The 14,929-nt window shown below is 42.4% G+C and overlaps 1 long non-coding RNA gene across 1 annotated transcript; it reads right to left on the bottom strand.

Annotated features, from left to right (window-relative positions):
- Positions 1 to 2,494: 2,494 nt before the first annotated feature.
- LOC103171073 lies at positions 2,495 to 8,684 on the bottom strand. Its single transcript, XR_486583.3, has 3 exons — positions 8,285 to 8,684; positions 7,015 to 7,094; positions 2,495 to 2,631 (listed from the first exon to the last, which is right to left on the bottom strand). It is a non-coding gene; the product is annotated as an uncharacterized LOC103171073 (long non-coding RNA).
- Between the last annotated feature and the right edge of the window lie 6,245 nt (positions 8,685 to 14,929).

Below are 14,929 nucleotides of genomic sequence, written 5' to 3'. Positions count from 1 at the left end.
GCAGCAAATGCCTTTTTTCCACACTCTCAATTCAAAATTTTCAATTTCCCACTTTGAGCAATGAATGTTTTGCTTCTAGATCTTAATTCTTTTTTTTTTTGAGCAGAGAATTTTGATTTTCTACCTTGCTGATGAACAGAAATTCTCAAATCCTATTTTCCAAATAGGAGGATCCTTACTGGAATCTTGCTCTCTTCCCCTTATACATGAACAGAAAATCTAGAATCCTAATTTCCAAACAAGAGGTTTCTTATTGGAATCTTGCTCCCCTTCCCTTTTTGTATGATCATGCCCTTCCTTCCTCTTTACTGGTTGCCACCTTTGATTGTGGACTTTTTTCACCTTTCTCATAAGGACTGTAGAAATGCAAACTCTGACTGAGCTACACGACAGCACAGAAGCATCGTGGGAAGGGATAAACCAGGGAAGAGAGGAGTATTCGATTTTTTTTGTTCCTTACTGAAAGAACTGAATCTGCAAAATATTCCACCAAAACACTTGTTTCCAATTTAATGTGTTCTTCCTTAGTGAGTGGAGGCTTAATTAGTTCTAATGTTTAATTAGCAGCTAATCAAGATACCCCTGCCTTTGTGCTGCCTCGTGATTGGCTATGAATGAGACTTCTGTAAATGATGAATAAAGTGGCAGATTAGAAACAAAGACAGCACTAAACCTGGCACCTCTCCAAAGTCCTCTTCAAGGTGTGCAGTCATGCATCCAGGGAACACAAAGGAGCGTTGCCCCACTAAGTGGTCCTTGTTTTGGGGACCAAGTAACTGCTGGTAACACTCCATCCTGGAAGGGTATCATACAAGACAGCCGTGTCATCCGAAAAGGCAAGTATCTGTTGGGTCCCTCCCCGAAGTACAGCAGCACTTTCTGTGCTTATACACCCTCATTTCCCTTCTTTCCCCTCCAAATCCACTGGCAACGGAGGAGAAGGGTTGGCAATTAGCACCCTGATATCTCTCCTTGGGCAGTTTTGAGCATTGGTTTTAAAGCAAGGCAATGAGGATTGGTAGGATCAAGGGTTGCAGAGGAGATAATCTGGAGAATAGAACCAAGTTCACCACACCACAGCACACCTTAACTTCTCTTTAGCTCCTGCACAGTAGACAAACTGGACTGAAGGTCAGGGGTGGGCTAAGCTACAAAGTAGTAAGGGAGATGGAATCATTATGGACCAAAGAGGACAATACTATTGACAACCCTTCCCTCATGTAGATGTGGCCCAAGGAAAAAAAGTTTAGGATCAGATACTCAAAATTGAAACTGTCATCCAGACGTCCTTTCTCTGATCTCTGATCACAAACCTGTCCACTGAAGCAAGATCTGAAAGATGGGATTGTTGTACCATAACATCTGGTGCAAGGAAAGACATCCCATTTAGAAGTATTAATCATTTCCTACTACTATGTAGAAGCATATAAAATCCATCTTTTGCTACCTGACAAGATATGAGATAATGAAAGAAGATTGCTTTAAATGTAAATCTTTTGGGTCTGCTAGTAGCATTTTAGAATTAAATTCATGTGTAACAATTTCAGACCAGAGAGAAGCAATTTTCCAGACAAAACCATCATAAATGCCATAATTTTACGTGAATTCCTCCAATAAGGAAAGGAAATACGTAAGTGCAGGGAGACCATGCAGTTCAGTGAGTAGAGATCTGGTGACGGTGGATAATAATAGCATTATCAAGTACTTACTTCTACCTTGCTCTGTGCTAAATGCTAGGGGTAGGTAAAATAAAATAATCAGATTAGACAGAGTCCATGATTCACAGATGGCTGAGTTTAAAGGCCCAAATTGGATCATGTCTCAGGCAAAATCTGTTTTTGTTTTTTTTGTTGTTGCTGGGGTTTTTTTGGGTTTTTTAATGGCCTTTGTTAAGCGTTTACTGTGTGCCAGGAATGGTACTAAGCCACTGGGGGTCGCTATAAGCATGAACTAATCAGGTTGAACCCAGTCCATGTTCCACTTGGGAGTTGCAGTCTTAATTCCCATTTTATAGATGAGGAACTGAGGCACAGAGAAGTGAATTGATTTGCCCAAGATCATACAGCAGACAAGTGGAAGAGACAGAATTAGAACACAGGTCCTCTGACTCCCAGGCCCATACTGTTTTCACTAGGCCACGTTGCTTCCTTTCTAAATGTTAATCTGTTTTCTCATAACTTGGAATCACAGTCATCACCAAACTTTGCCATTAACAGGCTGTGTGACCCCAGAAAAATTATTTACCCTCTCTGTGCCCCCTCAAGAAAAGGAGACTCCATCAATCAATCAGTGGTATTTATCGAGTGCTTATTAGCTTATGCTAAATGCTTGGGAGAGTACAGTACAACAGAGTTGGTAGACGCAGCCTCACTAATTTAGACCACGGTGATGTTATGGGGCAAAACTTAGGAGATAATTGAATATAAAATGATTTGCAAAGTTCAGTAAGTGCTAATTACTTCGTTAGTAACTACAACATCAGTAACACTAATATTTGAATTTTCAGGACTTTAAGACTGGTTTATTTCCAATATGTTCTTGGAGGGCAGGGACCATTTATATTCAACTTTATTCATTCAGTATCCAGGACTGCACAGGTGGGTCTTTGGAAGGGCTGATGATCGTTTTGACCTAGAGGATACAAATAGATGTGTTTGAAAGCGTGTGATATTACTTCCCGTACATTTCCTGCCTCAGTGGCCTCGACAACATGCTAGGCCACTCCTCTCCTGTGTCCGTCCATCCCCCCGACCCCCAACCGTGGCTACAATTATCTCGTGGAATTCAGCTACTATCATCTTTCCCGAGGAGCTTTTCTGAAGAAGAGATGCACATATTTGAAGCATGTGTGTGAGCTGCTACGAGACTGTGCATAAGGTTGGTGCTTTGGAGGAGCGGGAGGGAACAGGCCAATTGTAACACCAGCTGTCTGCACAACCAACTGTTTAATTTCAAAATAAGACCACAAATATGAGTTAAAAATACCAGACTTCTGCTGAAGAGGGCTAAAAGAACAAAAAAGATAATCTCTCATCAAACAATTGTTCAATGGGGTATCTAATAAGCCCTGAGCAATCCAGGAGTCCTATTAAACTAGCTCTCTCTCCGTGAAATATGATCTTCCTATTTGGCTATTGATGATTAATTTGTTAATCTGGAGGATGGCCACACACATTCTTCGTGTGGGAATATTAACCAATGTCCATTTTGTTTTAGGTCGGAAATATGTAGATATTTTTCCCCGTCTTCCGCCTTCCAGTTCTTTCCTTCGGCTGGTTGAAATTTGGTAAACTGTTTACTTAAGGCAGCTTGAAATCCATCTTTATTTTAACTGCTTGGAATATCTTTGCTGTATTGAAATGAATAGAATGCTAATGGGAACCTGGGGACTCTTTGCAACCGGCAGAAGCGTTTCTCCTAGGCTGCATCTCTCGGATTCAGCCCCAGTCAAGTGGTGAAAGTGTTTAGCATGCAGCTCGGTTTTTAGTGGACTTGGAAGCGTTTAGATATTCCACTTTACTATTATTTTTTTTAAGTCTACACAGCTTCAAATGAAATGCAAAACAGCAGCTGTAGGTAGCAGCAGACCCACTCCCTGTCACGGTGCAGGGAACGTGTTTGAAATGCTTAATGAAAGAGAGGCAAAGCTTTCTGCCGGCGAGGTGAACTTTTGCAAAGTTCCCATTCCCTGATTTCATTGAAAAGAAAAAAGTGGTGGGAAGGGAAAGGGTGACCCAAAACATATGGCAAACGCTAAGGCATGGAGAGGGAGTTTGTGTGGGGCCGGTTGAAGGGACGCGTTGCACAATGACATTTTCGTGCATTAAGAATTGAATGAGGCTGACCACCTTCCCTCTCCCTCCCTCCCCTCCATCTCTCTCCATCTCCCCTACCCCCCCAATTCACTGCCCCTTAGTCTCATTTCATTTTGCCATCTGGCGGATTGTGACGGGAACTTCAGCGGCCGCCTCCATGGCCGATAATAGCCCACGATGGCTAAACGATCGCCCGTCATGCTCAAATCCTGCGACAAAACCAGGTCTTCTTGGGGCCTGATTTGGAGACAGTTTGGGGCCTGATGGGACATTGGTGCATCATTTGCCTGCCATGCTTATGGTGGATAGCATTTACCTAGAAATGGCCTAAGAAGAGAGCAGTGGGAGGACCAGGGAGGTCTATGGAATAGGGAGCGAGGCAAAGGTACCGGGCAGTGTAGTTCCCAGATTTTCCAACCTCATCAGTATGCAAATCACTTAGCAGCCCGGATATAATGCAACGGTAATACAGGCAACGTTCCCAGAATAAATAGTGTCCATCTCCGCTAACTGGAAAAAGGGGCTATTAGACTAGAGGCCTTTGCCACGATCACTCATATGCTTTCATATTGACAGGTGTTTGCAGGCCTTCTTATATGCCCTCCGGTTCAATAAGCCAGGGATCTAGCTCCTTGGGATTCATCCATTTACTTAAGGGCTAACCGAGGGACAGGAAAGTTCAGTGGAAAATGAAACAGGGCCCATAGACCATTTGGAAGGTCAAAGCGGGTCTTTTTTTTTTTTTTACACACTCCTTCCTTGATTTTTCTCCAAGAAGGGGCCTGGGACTCAGGAGATCCGGGGTCTTAATCCCAGCTCTGCCACTAGCCTGCTGGGTAACCCCGAATATGTCACTGAACCTCTCTGGGTCTCAGTTTCTTCATCAGTAAAATGGGGAATAGAATATCTGTTTATTCTCGAAACCCAGGGTTTTTGTGAGACTGAAGTGAGATAAGTAATATGAAAAGTGGTCTGGGAAAATTAAAGTGCTGTACACATTCAAGAAACTCAGTAGAGAATATTAATCCTGAATGTAGAATAAAGACATTTTGCCCCCACCAAGGTAATCCTATCCTATCGTCTTCAATTCTTTCCTTTAGAATTTACCTACTACACCGAGGGATTTTTAATGAACTGTATGGGAGAGGAAAAGTTATTTTTCTCTCTTCAGTAGGGAAAGTAGCCTTGATCATAATGTTCCTATAGCAACATCAATTCTCCCAAGTTGCACCTACTCTATAATAAGTTATATATATAGAAGACCTACTAGTATCCAAAATACTCCATATGTGCAAAATGAATGAGTTAATGCCGCTATGAGAATCTTAAATGTTCCCTTTTCTGATTTTCATGCTTTTAAAAGTTACAACCTGTGTTGTGCTGCACATTTTATAACACATGTTGTGGGACTATAGAGTAGAGGAAGCTTAAAGTAGTTTAGTATTCATGAAATGCCATGGTTTTATGAGGGAAAGATTGTTTTCTATCATTTGGCTGAGTCAAAGCGGAAAGTTGTGGAGAATGTTGGAGGCAACGTATGAGTGAAAACAGAAGAACCTCAGAGTAATTGCAGAATTAACTTGTGTTGGTATAATTTCTCCCCTTGGTTTCTCTATCTTTCAGTTGGGTATAATTGAACTGGTCTCCATTTGGAAGTTTAGCAGGTGGTGAGTTATGTTAGGTGAGAATGAATTAACGTAAGCATCACTTTATATTTATCTGTTTAGGAGAATTAATAATCAGCTAACGATGAGCTCTAAGGATATGGCTATGAGTTTGAACCATTTACAATTTATTGAAAGGGGTTTTCTGTGTAGAAATATATACAAGCTAAAGACATTCCATAGCATTGGGAGTAGGAGGGCATTTTTAAGGGAAATAATGGAAACATTCATTAATATTTATTGAGCATTTACTGTGTGTAGAGCACTGTCCTAAGCACTTATGCAAGTACAATGCAACATAAACAGACACATTACCTGCCCACAACGATCTTACAGTCTAGAGATCTTAACTGGATAGGTAGTATAAGAAATTTGGCTCCCCCTGCAATGTTTTCCTAGAATTTTTCCTTTCCCCTGTGTTCCCCTTCAAGTCTAACCAAATTACAAAACACTAAAAAAATGAAGGAAAACAAAATTGAAAACTCACCTTAAACAGTGCCTGAGGGTAGGAACTATATGCCTCTTACTTCTAGTGTATTTCTCTGTTTAGTACAGTGCTATGCACAAAATAGCTTCTCAGTAAACATGATTAGCTGATTGATCTGTATTATGTTTGGGTAGTGTCTGCGTAAGTGTGTCATGCTTGTTTAGATTATTAACTCCTATAAGTTAGGTTTGTGACATATGTGTGCTCCTCATACCAGAAAATATTCACCAGCATCAAGTAGAAAACACTGCAGTTTCACATATTGAAGTGGAGCGGCAGAAATCAGTAAGGAAAAGAAACTTCTTCATCCACATGGAGTTGAAGACCGTCCGGCACCCTGTTTCTTCCCTTAGAGGTTAAGATTCCCTGAGATGTAAGGGCCTCAGAGATGGAGGACTATTGCATTGGGGATTCCAGTTGTGATGTGATGGGCTAGTGATGAGGGCTGACTCACTCTGTTCTCTGGACCTCTTTAAGGCAGAGGATCCTTTGTGGTCACTTGTCAGAGAGAGCAACTGGTTTTCTGAACAGTAAATTCCCCTTCAGGACTTTCAGATAATATTAATAATAATAACAATAATAATAATAGGATTTGTTAAGCACTGACTATATGTCAAGCACTGTTCTAAGCACTGGGGATGATACAGGATGATCTGGTTGGACACAGTCCCTTTCCTCCACAGGGCTAACAGTATAAATAAGAAGGAGAACAAGTATTGCAACCCCATTTTACAGATAAGGTAACTGAGGTTCAGAGAAGTTAAATGACTTACCCAAGGTCACACAACAGGCAGGTGGTGGAGCTGGTATTAGAACCCCGGTCTTCTGACTCCCAGGCCCATGCTCTATCCACTAGGCCACCCTGCTCAGTGGTATTTAAAAGTTAGGTAGGTTCAGTCAGAAATGGTTGAATGGTCACCCCAAAGACCTCTCCATTCTGATTTTTCCTTTTTCTCCCTTCCCTCCATCCACATGGCAGGATATTCAGAGTCTCCCCATGCACAATCAGAAGCCACGTACTGATTCAAAACTCCCCTTTTTTAATTACCTATGCAAAGCCACTTAGGAAGAGAGTGAATGTGTATCAGGATCCTGATCAAAACCGACCAACTCCTTTGAATAGACTTCCTGGAAGGGAAAGGAAAGAGAATTAATCATCGTGGGGAATCAAAAAATATTCTTCTGCAAAACGTGAGCTGGAAGCTGGAGTAGATTGGATCGGTTCTTGAGGCAGAATTCCTGCCTGCAGCTGATTTAAATTGTGTTTATTCATAAACTGCACCATTGAGCATTTCCTTCTCCCATCAGCTGGACGGTTTTGAAATAGAAAATGAATAGACAGGAAGTTCCTTAAGAATCCTAACCAGCATAGTTTGGTATTCCACAGGGAGGGGAAGGTTTAAAGAGAAATTATAGTAACAGGGAGGCCAAGGGCAGGATGAGACTTTCTGAAGCTACTGGAACCATCGCTCATTTATTGAATAATATTTATTAAATACAGAGTATTGTACCAAGTGGTGGGTCAATCAAGTCAATGTAGGAGTCACGTGCAGCATTTAGGAGAAGCCGTCTTCTCAGCTGTACGTTTGGAAAGGAAGAAGAGGACCATGGCTTTCCCTTGTTGAGATTCACAAGATCAAAGGCAATGTTCATCCAATTCATTACAATGGCAGACAGATTGGTTCCAGGAATCTCCCAACTCCACCTGGGAAATGGAGAGATTAGGAGCTTTCCAGAAGGGCAAACAGGCGTCCTATAAACAAAACCCCTACCAGGGACTTGATGAAGGTAGTTTCCCTGGTCCCTTCTAAGGGCTGGATCTATTTGGTTATGAAGACTGAGCTGAGCAACTTCTACTCAGAGGAAGCAAACCTAAGCACATCATCCCAAGGACAGGCCTTACATGGACAGGAGTGGCAAGACGAAGGTGGCAAGCAGCATAGCTTAGTGTAAAGAGCACGGGCCTGGGGGTCAGAGGACATGCGTTCTAATCCCGGCTCTGCCATTTGTCTGCTGTGTGGCTTTGGGCAAGTCAGCTAACCTCTCTGTGCCTAAGTTCCCTCAACTGTAAAATGAGGATTAAGATTGCAAGCGCCATGTAGGACAGGGACTGTGTCAAACCCGAATATCTTGTATCCACCTCAGTGCTTAGAACAGTGCTTGGCACGTAGTAAGTGCTTATCAAATGCCACAGTTATTATTATTATGAGAATGGGAAAAGGTTGGCATCAGGATGGGTATTTCTCCCTGGGGAGCTGTTGAGTGGGAATAAATAGGTCGAGAGAATTAAATCTGAGTGGATTCCAAACTCAGCATACCTCACGCTGCAGTCTACACCAGGAGCAACAAGATTTGTAGAGTCCAGCAGGTCATTTGGGCCAGGCCCCCTCCTTTTAAGCTTACATCATCCAGAAAGAACGAGTGTCATTTTTATTCCCTAAAGATCTGCAGGGATGGAGGGCCCACAGTGTCCTTTTTAAGTATTTAATCTCAACCTACTAATTTCTGTCTCTAACCCTCTCTCACTGAAGTTTAAACCCAGATCCTTGCCCAGGTTTGAAATCTGTTTGACAGCCATCTGAACAGGTTTCCTTGCTCATAGGGTGAGGGTTCTGTCAGTGTTCCAAAATAAAATGCTCCCATAGTGACAAGGAAAACCAGAAATCAAGTGGCTTCCCCTCCCTCCCTTTTCATTTTGGTGTGAATATTTAATGGGTGGGAAGTTGGCATATACGGTGTGTCAGTTGGTCTCATTCCCCTTAGTGGCAGTTGGAGCTGGAATCTGAGGCAGGTGAAAGTGGAAGGAATTTAGAATGGCACAAGCCATTGAGAACCAGGGAGGGTTTTCTCAGTGTTACCATATAAAAGCCTGTTTTCCAATCCTGGTCATTTTGTGTGTCTGATATTATCACTAGACCTGGACTCAGAACTCTACTGGCAGCTAGTAGAGGGCATTTACATTTTAAGTGCCTGCTGCTCAGTTTTACAGGACAATAAGAAATGTGTGTGTGTGTTTAAATCATTTGAAAACTGAGGTGGGGGGGAGCACAATAATGCGGGTTTCCCTGCTGCTTTTCACTTCAGAATTCCCCCACTCCACCTAGATTCTGTAGGCTACCCCAAGAAAAAGTAAAATTCAACAGACGGTTTTGGAATTAAATCCACAGTTGAGGTTTCTGGTTCAAAACCTGTTTTTATAGTCCTTACTGGGTGAATGACTGGAAAATATTTTGGAATCAGGAGAGATCCATTTAGACACTCGTAGCAGGCAAATCGACTGCCGGATAGCCATTCTCCCTAAGTTTCACAGCCCATTTATTTCTTGATTTGTCATTTCACTCCATGACTATGGGTTAAGCAAGTAGGTGACAAGATACGGAGCTCCTCTTCTGACAACGGGTCCCAACGAAGGATCTCGAAGTTTTCTCTGCTTAGAAAAGCTAGTGATGAAATGTCACTTCTATCTCTTGCAAAGCTTTTTAAAGCAACAGTTTCCTGGGCTTCTAGGCTTGATCTCAGGGACTATTGCTAGATGTTTGGGGATCCAGTTATGCCTTTGGAGAGTTATCTATCAGTGGTATTTATAGAGCTCTCACTTGTGCAGGGCACTGTAATAAGCACTTGGGAGAGTACAATACTCTTCCAATGTTCCCCGCCCTCAATGAGCTAAGAGTTATGTGACCCTCTCACTGCCTTACACCCAATAAATGCTTAATAAAGTGGAGAAGACAGACATTACAATAAACTGCAGATGAGAAGGGCAGAGCATAAGAATATATATATTAGTGTTGTGGGCCTGTGGTAGGATGACTATCAAATGCTTAAAGGGTCTTGTCGATCTAATGTGGGGAGAGAATCAAAGGGCTTAAGGGGGATAGATGCAGGTGAATAGGTGACACAGAAGGGAGGGTGAACAGTTGGGGAAATAAGGGATTAGTCAGGGAAGGGGTATTGGAGGAGATGAGATTTTTAGAAAAGCTTTATAAAGGGGAAGAGTGGTGGTCTGGGGGATATGAAGTGAAATGGAGTTCCAGGCTAGTTGGAGGACATGACCAAAGCATTTTCAACGAGACATACATGACTGAGGCATAGTGAGAAGGATGATATTGGAGGAGGGAAGTGTGCTGGCTGGGTTGGAGTGAGAGATTAGCCAGGTTAGGTAGGAACAGGAACAGCTGATTGAGTGCCTTAAAGCCACTGGTAAGGAGTTTCTGGTTGATGCCGAGGTGGATGGGCAATCCTAGCAGATTTTTAAAGAATGGGATCATGTGGACTGAGAAAAATAATCAGGGCAGCAGAATGAAGTATGGACCGTAGAGACCGGAGGTAAGGAGGTCAGCGAGGAGGCTGATGCAGTACTTGAGCCGGGAAATAAGTGCTTGGACCAGCATGGTAGCAGTTTGAATGGACAGTTAGGGAAGGAGTCAACTTCTGGCAGAATCTTAGATGAGCTGGTATTAAACATGGAGGACAGGTTGTGACTAATAAAATCATTTTACGTATGTTCTTAGATCTAAATTCAGAGAAGAGTGACCAGCTGTTAACCATCTCAACTGAGCCAAGTTATAGAGCATTGACTGAGATTGCAGCAGGAAGAATTTAAAGGCAATATACAGAAGAATTACCTGACTTTTAAATGCAGTGGATAATGGCACCTCCATTCCTGCATTAATTTATTATTTTGTCTTTAGCATTTATTCAACACTTTCTATATGCTAAGCTCTGGGGTAAATGCAAGAGAGTCACATCAGACACTGTTCCACATGGGACTCGCAATCCAGGTAGGGAGAACAAAGCTTCCTATTTTACGGATGAGGAAACTGAGGCCCAGAGCTGTCAAATGATTTGCCCAAAGTCACATAGGAGGTCTTGGGCAGAGGAGAAACTAGAACCCGGGTCTTCTGGCTCTTTGTTTCAGGCAGTTTTCATTAGTCCGTGCTACCTTCCAGGTCATGTAGCCGATATGTCTCAGAGTTCGATGAAGCCTGTGAAGAAAGGAAGGTGGGTTACTGACCTCTGGCATTGGATTTCTGCGATTCTAAAAAATGTCACTTTCACCTAAAATGTGGAAATGCAGGGTGATTAGCGCTGCTACTTTCCTCCAGACACATGGTGTTCTCCTTGCAGCTGTCATCAAAAGAATACAATTTAATAGTAAAAATTTCAGTGTTCAGAGGTTGTGTCTGAAGCTTGCTGGCAAGCTATTTGGGATGCTGGGTCCTTATTAACATTGCTCAAAATGAAAAATCATCCCTGCATTGCCCCACAGTGGGAACAGGAGGTTGAGCGAGCAAAGCTCGTTGTTTGCTCCTATCCCACAGTTACATAAAGCAGCATGGCCTAGGAAGAACCCGGACCCCTTAGAGTCAGAGAACCTGGGTTCTAATCCTGACTCTGCCACTTGTCTGCTGTGTCACCTTGAGCAAGTCAATTCACTTCTCTGTCAGTGCCCTCATCTGTAAAATGGGGAGCCCCATGTGGGACATAGTGTCCAACCTGATTACCTTGGATCTACCCCAGTGCTCAGTATAGTGCCTGGCACATAGTGAGCGATTAACAAGTACCATTAAAAAAAAAGTTACAGGGACTATTTCTAGCACTCCAGTTTGGCTCATTTTCCCCATCACTTCAGAAGAGACAGAAGCTGCCTTAAGTGTCCAGTGTTTTGATCACAAGTAACTTCATAGAATCCCAGATCCAAAGGCTTTTATTTCATATGTGGCACCTTTTTTTGGCAGGCAGGAGGAGCTGGAGGAAAGTGGGAGGGAGAGGTAGAGAGACTCCCCTTCCTGAGGGCCCCCAAGGCTCCCTCAGAAAAAAGACTTCTAGACTTAGGAGACTTGATTTTATTTTCTTCCTGGATCTAGGGATGTCCTAATTTGCATCTTATTTACATACATTTGACTATAAAATTCAATGCACCCAAAATTCAAGAATGGAAGATAAAATAAGTTGATTTGTGCTGCCTACTGCAATTTTATTCAAAGCCCAAACTTAGGATGTGACCCACCTAAATGCACCATGGATGATTCACTCTGTGATGTGGAGGTGATCTCACTTTTCCCCAGAGTTAAAAATATCAATCCCAGGAAAAGCTAGTTTTCAGGGTTATGGCTTAATTTAGGAGTAAGTCTGCATCTAGGGCCAGAGAGACAAAATCAGCTACTCCTTGCTGTTCCCCCATTCTGGAACTCCTTTCCACCCGTTTTCAGAGCCCTCCAAAAATCCACTTCCCCCAGGAAGCTATCAAGTATATCAATCAGAGGTATTTGAACATTTGGCAAAATACAAATCAACAAAGTCGGTAGATGTGATCTCTACCCACAAGGAGCTTACAGTCCATAGAGGGAGACATATTCAAGTAAATTACAGATGGATATGTATGTAACTGCTGATTTACAGAAGCAGCATGGCTTAGTGGAAAGAGCACGGGCTTGGGAGTCAGAGGACATGGGTTCTAATCCTGGCTCCGCCGCTTGTCTGCTGTGTGACCTTAGGCAAGCCACTTAATTTCTCTGTGCCTGAGTTTCCTTATCTGTAAAATGGCGATTAAGACTGTGAGCCCCACGTGGGAGGACCTGATTACCTTGTATCTGCCCCAGCACTTAGAAAAGTGCTTGGTACATAGTAATCACTTAACAAATACCATAATTATTATTATTATTCGCCTCATCTCAGTCGTGTCCACCCCACAACCTCCATTTATATATTTTATGTGCATCCTCAGCACATCTCTCCATATGTATATTTTATCTTTGTAAATTTGCATTTTTATACATTCAATTATTCAGCTATTTCCTCCTGATGCAGTTGTATTATTTCCTGCTATATCCCTATTCTTCCTTCTGTTCCCACGATTTTGAAATCATTTTTGTCCGTGTACCCATTAAATCATGAGTTCCTTGAGAACCGGAAAAAGTATCTTGCTTATGTTGAACTCTCCCACGTGTTTATTACAGTGCTTAGCACTAAGTATATGCTCAATAAATACCACTGATTGATTGCCTCACAAGCTACAGACACCTACTACTTTTATTTCTGGTGCTGAAACCTACCGAAGGAGAGTCTCTTTGCCGCCAGGCTGGCCTTGGAGAAGGGATTTTAGTTTTTGAGGAAAGCAGAGTCATTATTACGAGATAGCGTTTGAGACCGAAATCCCACCTAGTGCTGGGTGGCAGAGTTGGAACCGGCTGAATACTTTGTCTTGAAGATGTGTTTGGGGCTTGGGGGCTGGAGTTGGTTGGTCGATTACAGAGAGGAAAGGAGGAAATACAAAAAGTGGGGAATATGTACTATGACTCTTGCAGGTAGAAGACTAGCCCAGTGGGAGAGGTGAAAATCAAGACTAACCTGGACCGAGGTGGGAAGGGGCAGAGGATGTGAGTTTTTAAGAAGCCAATGTACTGTCATCTTGACTCTTAAACCAGTGGGAATCCCATGGGTGTGAGCTCTAAATTCACTTCAAGAGTTCTCAAGAAAATACTTTAGCTTTTGAAACTGAGCAAAAATAAAACGAAAACTTATCTGAGGGCTCTGGTCTCCTCTTCCTGAAACTCCAAATGATCTTTTTTATGGTATCTGTTAAGCACTTACTATGTGTCAGGCACTGTAATAAACGCTGAGGTAGATACAACCTAATCAGGTTGTCCACAGTTCATATCCCACACGGGGCTCATGGTATTAATTCCCATTTTACAGATGAGGTGACTGAGGCACAGAGAAGTTAAGTTATTTGCCCAAGGTCACACAGCAAAGTGGTCGAGCTGGGATTAGAACCCAGGGCATTCTGTCTCCCAGGCCGACGCTTTAACCACTAGGCAAGGCTACTTCTCCAATTTAGTATGCTTTGGGCCCATCATAAGCTTTCAATCGGCAGAGGTGATAAAATGGGCAAAGGGAAGCCACACCCTACAGGCTCAGTTCTGTAGAGCACAACACATTCATTTTTGGAAGCCCCTCAAGGCTGCAATTCAAGGAGGCAACTTCAGCATTCTGTAAACCAGATGTTGCCTTTGTTGTGTTGGTCCCGGAGTCGACTCTAGCTGTGGAGACTGGCCGGTAAAAAAAGCTTCAGTAAAAGGTACTCTAGAAATGGAGTATTGTTGTTATTTCTTTTCCAGTCTCCCAGTATACAATTCTTGCTACAATTAAGGATGAATTCATTATCGAATATAAAGCCTTTTTCTTCTGGTGTTTCCAGAATGAAAACAAGGCTAATCCAAATCAGCTGAATGGAATCTGAACAAAGTAAACCCCACAAGCACCTCTGTACAGTATATGTATTGTCTTCCTTGCCTTCCATTAAGAATTCTCATGATATCTGGTTTCCTGGCCATTTGGGGAAGAAAAAAATGAAGTGTTTGATGTGTGGTCTCCTCTTTTTTCTTTCCTATTTGAGGTTTCTGCATGAAATAAATGTATCAGAGGACTTATAGTTGCCAAAGAACACTAACTCCTTTCTCTAAGTGATATTCCCTAAACCAAAATTAAGTTCCACCCATATTTGAAATGATATTCCAGAAAATTTAGATGTAATCCCTTGTCTCTCTTTTAATCTGGGTTTGATAAATCAGAAGATTATATATTTTGAGGAGGGAGGGGGAGATAATTTCTTTCCACTTGCAGCCTGATTTGTTTGTATGTAGCAATCTTAAGGTAGAAGAGAGACTCTGACAGATGCTTGTAAATTAGTCAAAAGTGCTTGGAAAAATGAAGTTTTTCCCCCCCTTCCCTTTTAATCCCCTGAAGCCCTGTGTATTGCTTTTGTTCTGCTCAAGCGCGGAGTGGAAATAGAGACACTCAGTGGATTTAGAGCAATATGTATAGCTTTTTTTTAAACCTTCTCATTTCTTCCATTCTTGTTTCCCTTTCCTTTTCCTCTTCTGACAGTTGGTTTTAACTTTACATTTACCCCTCATTCAAGGAGATGTCAGACCACTTTAGCTCCATGGCTGAGTCGGGGA

This window comes from Ornithorhynchus anatinus, chromosome 11 (genome assembly GCF_004115215.2).
Source record: "Ornithorhynchus anatinus isolate Pmale09 chromosome 11, mOrnAna1.pri.v4, whole genome shotgun sequence".
Taxonomy (NCBI): Eukaryota; Metazoa; Chordata; class Mammalia; order Monotremata; family Ornithorhynchidae; genus Ornithorhynchus; species Ornithorhynchus anatinus.
Note: the sequence above shows the minus strand (reverse complement) of the source record. Positions and strands in the feature narration are given on the sequence as shown.